Raw genomic sequence first — 14,101 nt, forward strand, 5'->3', positions numbered from 1 at the left:
CCTTGTAGAACAGGATTCAATCATTGCAAACCTCATGTATCCTCAAACACACAGATACAATATACATTTGCAAAACCAAGTGCTTGCTGCATTGTTGAAATGTCATACAAACCTTTTTTTACTTGAAGCCTAATGAGGCCTTCATACTACAGCACTTTGACGCACACTGATTATATGTCGTTAGTTTCCAGGTTTTATTGGTGTCTTAAATATATTCATGTGTGGGTTTTCATGCTGCGGCCTCTTTGCTACAGTTTCCAGATGGGATTTTATGGTTTTATTAACAAAAGTGCTCAGATACTTCTCTCTTGCAACAACAACAACAACCTGAATTTTACATTTGATTTTCACACCAGGGTGTCCATCCATCTGGCTTCTGCAGGTAATCCGGCATCTTTCCACAGTCCCTGTTTGGTTAATTTGTGATTCTAAATCTGCCGTAAGTGTGACTGTGATTGTAAGTGGTTGTCAGTGTTTTTGTGTTGGCCCTCAGATGGACCAAAGTCAGCTAGGATAAGTTCCAGTAGGTATAATTAGCTTAAAGTATTCTCAACAATTTCTGTCTTTATAAACTGTGTTCTGTATGTCTCTGTAGATGTTGTTTTTGTCACAGTATTATTACTGTAATCTCAAAGGTTTCTTATTGTTTAAGCTTTGTACAGTGTGTTACTGTGGATTTTTAATCGATTTGTATGTTAGTGTAAATCTAAATACAGTACTGATCGCAAAAAACAAACACAAACCTTCATCTTCAAATGAAAGTGCAATATTTTCCTTTGTGGTAAATTTAAACTTTTGAGCTCAGGAAGTTTTCTTTGCAACTTTTACTTTAGACATAAAGATGTTTAACATGAGTGTGGATTAATAGGTTTTAAGATGTGAACAGTGCACTTCTTTCTGTTCCCCAAAGATTTGACATAAACTTCTCTCTCCATTCAAGTTTCAGGTCGACCGTTGGGTAATATCTGATATCGGTAAAAAAGAACGTGTGCAACTCAGGTGCTGTTGTTGATCAAGTGACGAAAATTGGAATACTTACTCATAAAGATTATACCCATGTCTCGTAACTTTTTGATTCACTCTCGTAGGTAAGGCAAGGGTAGGAATAAGCTTTAGTTTAGTCGAGTGTTTCCATCAAATCGTTCCTCCAATTGTAAGTATAAAATTTAAAAGAAAGGTTAGAGTTACCTGGAAACATGAAAGTCCAGAGAGAGCGATTTCAACCCACTTACTACTGAGTTTGGCTGTTAGTATTAGCTGAGTCTGGCTAACTTAAGCTGACAAAATCATAATTGTTGAGACTGCCACCAGCCTGGCTTTCAGTCTGTGTTAAACGTTTTTCTGTCTAACCCAAGCCATACATTTAAATCAGTGATCGCAAACATTAGCAGCACATCACAATTACCAGGGACTATAGAAACTATAGAAATTGGTTTGATGAGGTAAAAAAAAAACTATGTAAAAGCTAATGACAACAATTTTCTGGAGAAAATAACATACCTGCCCCTCCTCTGCTGACTGCTGAAGATGAAGACTTCCTGTTGGATGATTTTTGAGTCTGTTGGTGTTTTAAACTTCAGAAAATGTTATCCATCAGATAAGCGGTTGAATCATGTCTCTGTCTTGGTCCCCCTGCCTGTCAGGTCCCATGGACGTCATCAGGGCAGAGATGCCCCACTATTGTTGGTTTGATCCCTCCTCCCCAACCAACAGGACCCTCATTTACTGGACCAAACAGAAAGTAACAGTAGTCAGACTGGAATACATTTTACCCTTTATTGTGGAAAAAGATTATCTATTGATTAATTAAATTATATTAAGTGATTTATGAAATGAAACGATTTCCTACTTACTTGGGGTAAAAATGTTTCCCAAAAAAAAAAAGGTTTTATGAGACAAAAAAATGTAAGACACTAAAAATACTACCTCTCCTTGATCAGGGATGTGTAAGGTTTGGCATAGATATACAGTGGGTACGGAAAGTATTCAGACCCCTTTAAATTTGTCACTCTTTGTTTCATTGCAGCTATTTGCTAAAATCAAAAAAGTTCATTTTATTTCTCATTAATGTACACTCAGCACCCCATCTTGACAGAAAAAAACAGAAATGTAGAAATTTGTGCAAATTTATTAAAAAAGAAAAACTGAAATATCACATGGTCATAAGTATTCAGACCCTTTGCTCAGTATTGAGTAGAAGCACCCTTTTGAGCTAGTACAGCCATGAGTCTTCTTGGGAATGATGCAACAAGCTTTTCACACCTGGATTTGGGGATTCTCTGCCATTCTTCCTTGCAGATCCTCTCCAGTTCCGTCAGGTTGGATGGTGAACGTTGGTGGACAGCCATTTTCAGGTCTCTCCAGAGATGCTCAATTGGGTTTAGGTCAGGGCTCTGGCTGGGCCAGTCAAGAATGGTCACAGAGTTGTTCTGAAGCCACTCCTTTGTTATTTTAGCTGTGTGCTTAGGGTCATTGTCTTGTTGGAAGGTGAACCTTCGGCCCAGTCTGAGGTCCAGAGCACCTGGAAGAGGTTTTCTTCCAGGATATCTCTGTACTTGGCCGCATTCATCTTTCCTTCAATTGCAACCAGTCGTCCTGTCCCTGCAGCTGAAAAACACCCCCATAGCATGATGCTGCCACCACCATGTTTCACTGTTGGGATTGTATTGGGCAGGTGATGAGCAGTGCCTGGTTTTCTCCACACATACCGCTTAGAATTAACGCCAAAAAGTTCAATCTTGGTCTCATCAGACCAGAGAATCTTATTTCTCATAGTCTGGGAGTCCTTCATGTGTTTTTTGGCAAACTCTATGCGGGCTTTCATATGTCTTGCACTGAGGAGAGGCTTCCATCGGGCCACTCGGCCATAAAGCCCCGACTGGTGGAGGGCTGCAGTGATAGTTGACTTTGTGGAACTTTCTCCCATCTCCCTACTGCATCTCTGGAGCTCAGCCACAGTGATCTTTGGGTTCTTCTTTACCTCTCTCACCAAGGCTCTTCTCCCACAATTGCTCAGTTTGGCTGGACGGTCAGGTCTAGGAAGAGTTCTGGTCGTCCCAAACTTCTTCCATTTAAGGATTATGGAGGCCACTGTGCTCTTAGGAACCTTGAGTGCTGCAGAAATTATTTTGTAACCTTGGCCAGATCTGTGCCTTGCCACAATTCTGTCTCTGAGCTCCTTGGACAGTTCCTTCGACCTCATGATCCTCATTTGCTCTGACATGCACTGTGAGCTGTAAGGTCTTATATAGACAGGTGTGTGCCTTTCCTAATCAAGTCCAATCAGTTTAATTAAACACAGCTGGACTCCAATGAAGGAGTAGAACCATCTCAAGGAGGATCAGAAGAAATGGACAGCATGTGAGTTAAATATGAGTGTCACAGGAAAGGGTCTGAATACTTATGACCATGTGATATTTCAGTTTTTCTTTTTTAATAAATTTGCACAAATTTCTACATTTCTGTTTTTTTCTGTCAAGATGGGGTGCTGAGTGTACATTAATGAGAAATAAAATGAACTTTTTTGATTTTAGCAAATGGCTGCAATGAAACAAAGAGTGAAAAATTTAAAGGGGTCTGAATACTTTCCGTACCCACTGTATACATGTAAATTAGGCCGGTGCAATTAATGGAGCAACTGCAAGCGGGTGGGCGGAGTCTAGCTTTTTAAAGTTTGCTTAAGAAGTGAAGCCTCTGCTGGGTTTTCTTCACCAGATGGGAAGTGTTGAGGGACCATGTTAGCCCTTGAGCAATGTGGATTCCCAGGAACGTGATCTCGTTGACTCTGTTCACCTTCTCCTCCGTTTATATGAAGTGGCTGTTGCATGATCTTCCTGGACCTGTGAGGATTCCTGTCTGATCCTAGTGTGTTTCCCTCTATTTGTGTCCCCGATCACCTCTCCTCATGTGTGCGTCATTTCCCTGTCTGTTTGTTATTGTTATTATTTTGTTTCGTGTTCCTCGTACTATCCTCCTCAGAGATCAGCTGAGAAGCATTGGCAATCCTGTGTCAAGCTTCGAATGTCACACAGTGACCCTGCCTGTCTGCTGTGCTTGTGGAGGACCTCGGGATTTCCCCACAAAGCTAGTCAGCCTGCCGCTGGCTTGGTAGAAACCTCGGGATTCCCCAGCAAAGCCACGCCCATGCTACGTACCTGTCTGCCTGCCTGCCAGCCGCAATCCGCAACGGAGCCAGCTTCCGGCTCAGGAGTAGAGAGGAGAGGAGATTGGACTCCTCACTGAACATTGGCCTCGTACAGACTTGTATGTTGTGTTTTCTCTGCCTACTGTGTGTCAGTGTTTGGAGAGAATAAAGGACTTCCTGGGTCATAAAAGACATCTTCCTACTGTGTCTGCATCTGGGTCCGTTACAACACCATATCCTAACAGGACCTTCTAAAGTCCAACTTGATCTCCTTTGTTTTCGTGGTGTTCAAGACCAGATTTTTTTGTCTGAACACTACTCGGTCAGATGCTGGACCTCCTGTCTATTGTGGGTCTCCTCAATTTCGGGTATCAGTCCCACCACAGCGGTGTCACCAGCAAACATCACTGTGGTGTCGGAGAGGTGGAAGGGGGTACAGTTGTGGGTGAAGTGAGTGCGGAGGACTTGGCTGAGCACACAGTCCTGTTGTGCACCTGTGTTCAGGATGTGTGGTTACCCATCCTGACCTTCAGTCAGTTAGTAAGGGAGTCTATAATCCATTAACAGAGTGAGGGGTGTAGTTGATGAGTTTGTGTACCAGTTTATGGATGATTACTGTATTGAAAGCAGAGCTGAAATCAACAAAAAGCATCCTAACATACAATATGTGGTAGGATGTTGTAAGTGGGGCAGGGCTGTAAGAAGTGAAATTGAGACAACATCCTCTGTAGATCTGTTCCCTCGATGTGCAAAATGGCGGCTGTGCAGATCTGTGGGGACGATGTCCTTGCTGTGGGTTAGTATAATCTTCTCAAAGCACATTATAATGACTGGGGTCAGGGCAACTGGGGAGTAGTCATTAAGGCTATTTACTGCTGCCTCTTTGGGCACCTGGACGACAGTGGTGGATTTGAGACATGTGGGACTACAGCCTGTTGTAGGGACAGGTTAAAGAAGTAAACTGCCAGCTGGTCAGCACGTGAGCTCAATGTACAGCCTGGTCCTGGCACTTTGGTGATATCTAGTTTCTTTAGAGTGGGTCTGAATTGGTGGTGCTGCAGGACGAATGCCTGCTCCTCCTCAGGTAGAGTCTTGTGAGCTCTCACTCTGCTGTTCTGTGTGTTGAAGCATGCAAAGAACTGGTTAAGGATGCTTGGGAGTGCACTGTCATGGTTGGTCAGTGAAGTGTTTGCTCTTGTGGTCCGTTATGGACTTAATTCCTCTACACATGCTCCAGGACTTTACCTTTTTTCAAAGTATCCCTCAATGTGCTGCATTTTACTACTCTTTGCTTCTCTGATTCCATTCTACAGGTCTCTCCGGGCACTTCTGTAGGCCAGCATGTCACCTGTCCTGAAAGCAGCATCCCAAGCTCTGAGTAGAGACTGGACATCTCTGTCCAAACCATGGTTTTTGGTTTGGAAACACCTTAACCCTTTTGATAGTTATTACTGTCTTTAGTATTGAACAAATGAATAATATTGACGTGCTGATCGAAGTGAAGAGACCACCGAAGGCATTAGGATACATTGAGATACATTTATTATTCATTTGAATAATTGAACTATTGTGTTTCTTGCCAGAAAGATTGAAATGCATCTCCACACGGTGAGAAAAAATATTTATCTGGCAGAAATTGTACAAAAAAAAGATTTTAATATTGAATCACAATCTATCTATTCTTTTTTTTTTTTTTTTTTTTTTTTCTCAATCACCAAATTGCTAAATTCCAAAACAATACAGACATCATGATATCAGTGTCTTCAGGGTTAGTTATGGGGCTGATTCCCGACACTGCCTCAATTCTTCTTCTCTCCCATCTGTATCCTTCCAGCTGAGAAAACATGGGTAAGATTACAAAGTGACTGTCTGTACAGCCTCACCTCTGCATCAGCACCACACAAATGTCCAGAAACATCACATTACAGCTACACAAACAGACAACCTTAACACTCAAGTTTACTTTATCATCAAGCTTCCTAACAGCTGTCACGCAGTATCGTCTCAAACTGACTTTAGAGTAGCTTACAGCTAAACATTAGCGCACATCAGATCAAATCACGGTACATTCCTTCATCTGAAGAACTTCCTGGAGAAACAAGTGAACAGTATTACCTGCTGAGGTAAGGATATTTATGTGGCCTCACTTTCTTCCATTAGTATAATGGTGTGTGTTACAGCTGCCAGTTAATTAGATACTGACATGCCTGTGTATGTTCCACCTTAAAGGGCCTTCTGACTGATTGAAACTTTGATTTTAGATGTGGCACAATTGATTGTAAAGCCACTAGCTGCACCTTGTTTCTTTATGCTAACACATATATGCAGAGTATCATTCTTTCATCATTGTCTTTCCTTTTTTTTTTTTTTTTTTTTCAAAGGCCCTGTCAACTCTTTAGTGAAACAGCAATTTCGTCATGTTCAGTTTTGATATCTGATCCTATCTGTTTCATCTCTCCTTAAGATTCATGCAATGTGTGCACAAAAATGGGGAAGTGCAAGTTACACGTTCCAACAAATACTTTGCACTCGTACTGAACTCTCTTTTGAACTATATCAATCGGTGAATATGCAAAATTGAGAGTGTCATTCCAAGTCTTGGAAATACAAAGTCACAAGTCAAGCAAATAAAATTCTTTAAACTGTAAAAATGTGTTGTAACTACTTGTTTCAAGCAGTTGTTCACCTTTTCTACTCATAAATTCCACTTGAGAATGAATCTGTACAAATGAGTGCTCCTCACTAGTCTGGCTCCGCCCACCTATTGCTCACAGGTTCAATTTGAAAAGGTGTGGCTGTACTCTGGAAACCCTGTTTGCACATAGATTTGTTAAGCCACTCTGATGGGCTGACCAATCAGTCCAGCATTTGTTTTAAATTGTAGCTTCGATAATGCCAGCGGTGGTGGAGCCAGCTATAGCAATATGAACAGCAAATATTAAGTTATTGAGACCAGGGAAAGAACTATGCATACATTTCGACTTGCACAACATGCATTATAGTGGTCAGTGCCGATTGGTTAAAGGCTGCTTTAATGGTTTCTATCAACCCACGACAGAGTCTGGCCAGATTCTGTTCTTAAAGTGAACTCGGGTCAGTAAATACCAGGCCAGCATCTCGGATAACTCCTGTTGTGTTTTTTCCTTTATTTATAGTGTATCCACCAAAAGTTCCCCAAACCTTTGACCTCTAGTGACTAATGTCTGGGAAAGCTCCAAGAAACTTAGAGGTTCCTTTTGGGCTCTGGTGATCAAAATTCAATGGCTGTTTTAATTTTTTTGTGCGACAATTGTGACCTCAGCGGATTTTTAAGATTGACTTTCTTAACGCAGACGAATCAGTTTCAAATTCCTGCTCATGTGTCCCTCACATAATTTTATGCCAGGACTTTTTCATCTCCTGGGTTAGGTTTGGGAAAAGATCATGATTTGGGTTAAAACAAGCTGTTCCTTCAGGTTCAAGGAAATTTGTTTTTATGGTTACAACAATAAACATAAAGTCAAAGTTATAAAATGGAATCAACCTGATTTTTTTAGTTTGAAACGGGAAATGAACAGCAGTCTCTCCAGCCTGGTATTTGTTCTGGGGTCTAGGGATTTGGAACCATTGCAGAAGGGAGTACAGAAAGGCGTTAGACTGCTGGGCAGTTTTGTTTTTTCTTCTGATAGCAGCAGGTGTCTTAATATATTCGCAGATTAGACAGGGATATCTGTGTGAAGCTGCTGTGCAGGTCTACCACACAGACAAACTGCAGCAGCAGCAGCACCTTTGTTTTATAATGCAGAACATAGAAGTAAAACAGTTCCTGTCAGCTGTAGAAATATTAGAAATGCTGAGCAGAGAAGATGGATGTTATTGCTGGATGACAAAGCTGGAAGGAATAAGGGGAAAGGCTGGTTTCCATAAATCTTTGTCATCAGTTAAAAAGTGTTTCTCTCGAAAAAGCAGGCATGCAAGCTTTCAGACCTCCTTCGCACCTGCATTAAGCTGCTGACACAACTGTTAGTTCAGACACCACTTAGACACTCAAAACTTCAGATAAAAAAATGATTGAAAACTGAGCAATCCATTCAAACCTACTCTGGATGTGTTTGGTCACAAAAAACTGTGTAAAATAGGGACACATTAATGGAACATTATGTATGTATTGATCTGCTTTGTCTGCTGCTGCTTTGCTATCTGACTGTACTTTAAATTGTCTGTAGCTTCTATGTGTTGTTTAATCTGAGTCTATAGAAGTGTTTGTTCATCACCTTGGTCCAGCCTGATACATCTCAACAGCTACGAGAAGGATTTTAATTCATTTGTGGCCTTGATTGTGGGATAGCCCAATCTTTGACTGAACATGTGGACAGGAAACACCACAGACAGACAGACAGGATGATACCCATCATAGTAATCAGCACCCTTTTGATTAGATTACACTGGCAGAGTGCGAGTGTGCTTGTGAGTGTGAGTGTGAGTGTGAGTGAGAGAACAGAGTCTAGGTTAGGCCACAGAGAAGCAAAGCTTTTTTCAACTTATTGAATGAATTTCAAGTCATTTTGAGTGACGCAGAGGCACACAAATCCTTTACTGAATTAAAAATATCTACATGATGGAAGAGCACCCTGAAAAATATTATTACTTTATAATTTGGAGCAAAATATGCAACTGCTTTTCTTTTTTTCATATATTTTGGGCTATATTGTCGAAAATGTAATTTTGAAATCTTGTATGAATTGTTATCTCTGGAAATATGATATTAATACCTGTGTGTAACACACGATATGTGGGCTGCATAGAGCCCATGTGATTGGCTATTTGTAAGCTTTAATACTGGTGGTAGTCATTCATCAAACACAGAAACAGATCGTTGTGAGCAGTTAACAAAGCAATTACAAATCTCTCGGCTAGTCCTTTATTACAGATTATTTAAAAGTAATAGATAAACATTTTGTGAACAACACCTATTCATCTTCTGGTGGAAATGTAACAGACCCTGTGGCAACATGGATTACCTTCAGTGTTACTCTCTATGAGCTCTCAGAAGAATGTCTCGTGCATTTCCTGGCTCATGAATGAATGAATGCGTACATGCAGGTGGGTGACATTGTGTATGAGGTGCATCCTCTTACACAAGATAATCATAATATTAAAAAATGTATTTCTATAGCACTTTTCTCAACTTGAGTTACATAGGTAGGTAGGTAGGTATTTACTTTATTAATCCCCGAGGGGAAATTTTTTAAATATACATAGTGCTTCACCTAAAATAAGACATTATTATTATCGTTATTATTTTTATGAAGCAAATAAGATTGTTTTTTCTAAATGTTAAAGTCAAAGAATTTGCTTAGCCCATAAAGCAATGTCTAATCCTTGATTTTCTCAAAGAATTCTAATTCAAAATCACCAAATCTGGAGATACAGGATTTTCACTCGATAGAAAGGGTATGAAAAACCGTAATCTCAAAAGTAACTAAAAACTAAACCTGTCAGACAAATGTAATGGAGTAAAACATTTACAATAGTATAAAGTTAAAATGGAAATACTCAAGTAAAGTACAAATACCTCAAATTTGTACTTATACAGTACTTGAGGAAATGTACTTAATTACATTCCACCACAGGGGACAGGGGCCCTGATCAAAGGCACATAGACACTTGTTGATAAAAGAAAAGAACATTCTTTAACTTTAGCTTCATGAATTTAAATTCAATAAAGGAGATATCAGTTGGAGTGAAATACAATTTGTTAAAAAAAAATTACAGTTTGTGTAACAGATTTGGGCGATTAGACTGAGACAATGACAGGCCACTTCATTAAGCGTTGTCCCAAATGGGTGTAAGGGATATGACAGGACCACGCTGAAGGTGGTGGAATATGCATAATAAACTTTATTTGAGGTTCCCATAAAAAACAGATGGATAAAGTAGTGATGGAGAGAAGGAGGGTTGTGCGTCAGAAGGTCTGAAAGACAGAATTACAATGCTAAAGAAGAGCGACGAGAAATTGATTAGCTCCAAAAATGGGCGGAGAGATCATTGGCCAAGTATGGTGACAATAAGGTTATGAATGCGAGAAATGACGAAGAAAAGAAAGCAACACGCAAAGCACATCCACAGAGGAATGAAAAGAGAACAGATCTTCTGAATTAACTTATCCATAAATTTCAATAAATTAGAAGAAAAGAAATTCTTATGTGCATCGCCACAGACAGATGAAGGAAGATGTTTTAAACGGGCGACAGGTCTAGACTGCTGGCAGGCCAGTTTAGCACCCGGACTCTTCTGCTTGAGAGTCACGCAGAGGAAATATGCGCAGATTGTAGTTTGACATTGTTTTGCTGAAATGAACAAAACCTGCTGTGAAAGAAAAGTTGTCTGGATGGCAGCATATCCAATACCTGTAAATATCATTCAGCATTGATTGTGCTCTCCCAGATGTGTCAGCTACCTATGCCATGTGCACTAATGCATCCCTGTACCATCACAGATGCTGGCTTTTCAGGCTGGATGGTCCCTCTCCTCTTTTGCCCCGAGGATGCAGCGTCCACAATTCACAGAGTGGTGAACCTGTAACCATCTTCACTGCTGAGACTCTGCCTCTCTGAAATATTATTTTTATACTCAATCATGGTACTGATCTGTTGCCAATTAAAAATAAAATTAGTTGTGAGATTGTGTTTTTTTACATTTATTATTACACAACTTTTCCAGTCTTTTGTTGACCCTGTGCCAACTTTTATGAGACATGTTGCTGGCTTCAGATTAAAAATAAGTAGTTTTCATGAAACAATCAAATTTCTCAGTTTCAACATTTGATATGTTGCCTTTGGTCTATTCTGAAAAAGTATGGGTTTAGGTGGTTTTTCAAATCATTCTATTCTGTTTTTATTTACATTTTATACAGCTTCCCAATTTCTTTGGAAACTGGGTTGTAATACCAAATCATGATAATCCAGTAGGATTATAAATTCACAATGACAGGGGCCATAAGTGATAGTTTTGATGCTTAAGTACATAATGCTTTGTACCCAAGTATAATTTACAGTGCAGGACCTTTACTTCCAATGGAAGGCGGTATTGCCGATCATTTCACCACTGACAAAGGGAGAGGTGAAGTTGGACCGCACAGTGTCTTCTACCATCTAGTGGTTGCACCAGTAAATTGCAGTAATATTCTCTTGCACTGTCACATGGGTAAGCAATTGGAATGGTTGAAAAGTGCACCTGACACATCATCTTAAGAGGTGCACAGTGCACCACAGTGGAATAAGTATTAAGATTCATTACATTAGAAATTATTCTTGTGTATTATTGTACTCCATTACAAGTACAAGTACAAGTACAAGTACAAATACATAAAGTCCTGGCAGGTCAGCGGAGCAGTTGCAGCACTTGGCTCATCACGCTGGGCTGCAAGACTGAAAGGTTTGAAAAATTGTTTCTGTCTGAAAGAATAACTGCTGAAACACTGATAGAGGAAAGTTAGTTTTTTCAGTTTTTTCCAAGTTGCATACGTCCGGATTGATGTAGCCAAACGGAAACAGGGATTTGATAAGCAAATCACTAAATCTGGTCAGAGGACTTGCAGGGTCTCTTCTGATGGAATCTCCCCTCCCCCACTTCCCCTTACTTGTTGAAGTTAGGATAATCACACTATCTCTTTCACAGGTGTTTATGAAACTAGATAAGAAAAAAAATGGAAATTTATTGAGGAGGAAACAGCTCCGTTGACCTTTAAGCTGCAGTGCGTGGCCCCTACACGCCATGGCATTTTGTGCCTTTTTGTTTTCTAAAACTATCTATGCTTGTGGCTTTTTGATGTACTTCAGCAGAGCGATGCTCAACATCTCAGTTTAGCCAGTAGTGATATTTTTTTTACTAAGTACTAAAAACATAATAGAGCTGGGCCTTAATAGGAATGTCATTAAGTTTGCATGTATTTAGTTTTAAATCAAAGTATTGGACAACTTCAAAATTTGTATCTGATCATAGAAAAAGCTGGAAGGTCACCAAGGTGATTATAAGTTATCCAGAGAGGAACAACAAATGTCTGAACCAAATTTCAATCCGTCCAACAGATGTTGAGACATTTCACCCATAACCACAACTTTATTGTAGCACCAGGAAAAGTCAGGGTGAAGCCAACGTTAGTAGGATTCATTTTGTGGCCACCATCTGTACAACATTTTCAGAAAATACATACACAGTATACACAGTAGATGATGAGATATTTTATGGAATAAAAAAAAAAAAATAACTTGGACCTGGTGGTGGCATTAGATGAAGTGAGGGGATGACCAAAGTCGAAGCAGTTTCTGACAATGAATGCCTGCAGGAGATATTTTGGAAATCCATAGTTGTTGAAATATTTCAGTCAGACTGTCAGAAGAGCGACTTTTCCGCTAGCATGGATTAAAAAAAAATTAAACAACTAATGGTCAGAGTGCCATTACATGTTCCAAATCTCATTTCTGCTTTCCAGAGGACGCACCCTTGTGATGTCTGTGAAGATTCGTAATCTTCCAGGTCATGTTAAATCTTCGGTGTTATCAAAGGCAACCTGGACATTGCGCTGCCGTCCAAAAGGCCTCTACAGGTCAATTTGCTCCATAAGCTTTTAATAATATTTTCGTTCAGCAACGCCCTCAACAGAAAGAAACTTTACTGCTGCAGCTTTGAGGGGCACTGGCAGGATGTCATGTAAGAGTGCAGCTTCTTTGATACTTGTGAATGGTCTTTTAACTGTCTGTTTGGCCTCTCTACAATGTTTTATACTATAGGGAGTAGAAGCAGCTGGTGCACAGATTAGTGTTGGTGTTAAGGCTGCTGATGGACTTTAACCCTGCTTCATTCAGACAGCACCTACATGACGCCGACTGGCGCTGATGTCTGTCCATCTGCCACCTCCACTTTTAAAACCCTCTACCTCATTTAATCATCCAGACTTCCACCTAAAATGTAATTAAAGTTATTTTGACTTTTAGAAAAGAGCTGTATCTTCTCGTTTCCCTAATGTAAGGATGCTATCTCTTCTACAGCCAATACATGAATGATAATGGTCGTTTTCATGCCACCAAAGCAGCTCCAAAAGGATGAACTCCAAAAGTAACGTGTGGTATCTGGCACTAAGACATGAGCAGCAGATCCTTTGAGTGCTGTAGGTTGAAAGTTGGGGTCATCATCGATCAGACTTGTTGCAGCACATTTCTGAACACTTCTTCGGACTGCTGTTGGTATAGGTACGATCCTTACCAGGAATGTCCCACGAGCCTTGCTGTTTCTTATTTCTCATTTCTCCTCCATTCCACCTGTTGACTATGAGAACCGACTCATCACTTGTTGTTTTGAGGCAAATTAATGGTTTCCAAGAAGGGTCTGAGTGACGTAGGCCCATAATTTTGCATTTACTTTTCTGTAAACTGCAGAAGAGATGCAAGATCTACATATACTCTACTTTATATGCTGTGAGTCCAGGGCTCTTCTTACTGACAGAGAGGATCAACATAAACTTCAGTGCAATCAAAGTTTTGTATCATCCTCAAAACAATGCAGACTCAAATCAGTACAACAGCAGTGTTATCGTAATCAAATCTAACGATGATCATTATAATAATGTTACATTTTATTTTAATTGAATAAAAAACTGCAGGCTGTATTTTGCTTTGTTATTTGCCTCAATTCATTTAGCCTATTTATATGAAGTCATTTTATGTGACAACATAAGCATTGTTGGTCATCTTTATGTGTTCTATATTACATTTCATTATTTTCTCCCAGCATCGAACAAAATATTCAACAAATGTATACATTATTCATGCCGAGCGGCATCGTTTACGTCCTCACGTCTACCATCTGGCTCCTCCTCTGGCTGCGTCACACTACGCACTAAACACCCTTCCCTCCCCTCCCCTCCCCTCCGCAGACCTGCATTCCTGCTACCACATCGGACCGAACCATTTGGGCTTT

This window comes from Embiotoca jacksoni, unplaced genomic scaffold (assembly GCF_022577435.1).
Source record: "Embiotoca jacksoni isolate LCO1_2020_lvr unplaced genomic scaffold, fEmbJac1.0.p SCAF_3, whole genome shotgun sequence".
NCBI lineage: Eukaryota > Metazoa > Chordata > Actinopteri > Embiotocidae > Embiotoca > Embiotoca jacksoni.